The sequence below is a fragment of the Cervus elaphus genome, chromosome 6 (genome assembly GCF_910594005.1).
Source record: "Cervus elaphus chromosome 6, mCerEla1.1, whole genome shotgun sequence".
Taxonomy (NCBI): domain Eukaryota; kingdom Metazoa; phylum Chordata; class Mammalia; order Artiodactyla; family Cervidae; genus Cervus; species Cervus elaphus.
Genome location: NC_057820.1, coordinates 45,370,040 through 45,371,604, shown reverse-complemented (window position 1 = coordinate 45,371,604; position 1,565 = coordinate 45,370,040). Strand labels below are relative to the sequence as shown.

The window sequence follows — 1,565 nt, the reverse complement described above, 5'->3', positions numbered from 1 at the left end:
TCTCACCACCCACTTTGTGCTGGCACACAGTAGGACCGCTCAGCCATCTCATTCTACGAATGGAAGCAGGCATACAGTTGCCAAGTGGCTTGCCAAAAGTCAGTACAAGACAGAAGCTCAGGTTCCTTGACTGTCAGGCCAACTTTTGGTACTTTATAGCCTTCTTCCTCTTCATGGAAAAAAATAAACAATCTCTTGGGGGGGGGGGGAGGGGGCCACCAGGTTCACAGGAAAGCAGGCTGAGCTACAGGGAGGGCTCCCGGGGGAAAGGAGGGTATGAGGCAACGGGAAATGACAAGCTGCTCTCCATGCCCAGCCAGGGACGAGCACGTGGCCACTCTCCCAGCTGGTGGCCCAATCACCCACCTGCAGGGATGTCAATGCCCGGCACCTGGGGGCTGCAGGCCACCTACCACCAGGTCCTTGATAAACTTGAGCTCCTCGTTCCTGAGAAATGGAGGCTGATGTACAGCTCCCAGCAGGTCCTGGAAGAGTATTTTTCTGGGCTCCAATTAGTGAAAGAGAGTAGGTGTGTGCTGGACTGGCTGACATGGCCAGACCTGCAGAAAAATTCAGCATAATCCAATCTTCTGTTTTGATGACTACAGGGTTTACTTGGTCAAGACACTCACTTATAATTATTCCCCCAAACTGGAGTCGGTTTGCTGATAAATTCTTTGTCACGACAGCAAGAAGCTCTCACCTCTTTCATATTTGGAGATATAACCAAATAAGCTAAAAGCTAAAGCAAACAAATGAGTTCCTGACCATCTAGATCCCTAACAATCTAGATGTGGACTTACCCACTGAGACCTATTAAAAGTTTGATTTATTATTTCAGTTATTGATGAGGTGGTACTGATATTTGTAAAGCATGATAATCTAACTGTAATTGGGAGACCACACTTGATTCAACAGGGGGAAAAAAAAAGCAAGTTTTAATAACAAACAAGTAAGTAAAACCAACAAAACCAAAGCTGTGGCTTTACTTCTTTCTATGACATTCCCTCTTGGGGTCTCAGGAAAGGGCAGAAGACCTTGTTGGTCTCCAACACTGAGCAAAGCAAACCCCACTCTGGGCCCGGGTTCTGTCCAAAGCAGCTGTGGCTCTCCTCCTCAAAGACAGAGACTGGGTTTGATTGGCCTCCCAACCTGAACTGAAGGTTTTGAAAGGACTTAATCTCATCCTCGGGCATATTAACAGTAAGTGTTAGGACGTGGTCTCAACTGTAGGGTACACAAGGGATGGAGAAAACAACTTGGAAAACCAGAGAGTCTGGTGACCTCCAGAGAAGGTTCTGGTTTCCTCTAAGAAACCGGATGGGATGATCATTGCTACTTCTTTGTGTCAAGTCTCTATTTTTGTTTGCTTCATTTTGGCCTTTTTTAAAATTTAATTTTTATTTTATATTGGGGTATAGTTGATTTATAATTATTCATTTCTGTTGTACAGCAAAGTGGTTCAGTTATGCGTATATATATATCCATTCCTTTTCAGATTCTTTTCCATATAGGTTATTACAGAATATTGAGTCGATTCCCTGTGCTATACAGTAAGTCCTTGT

At 44.6% G+C, this 1,565-nt stretch overlaps 1 pseudogene; it reads left to right on the top strand.

Moving 5' to 3' along the window:
• Window positions 1-374: 374 nt before the first annotated feature.
• Window positions 375-759, top strand: LOC122696653 (annotated as a pseudogene).
• Window positions 760-1,565: the final 806 nt, after the last annotated feature.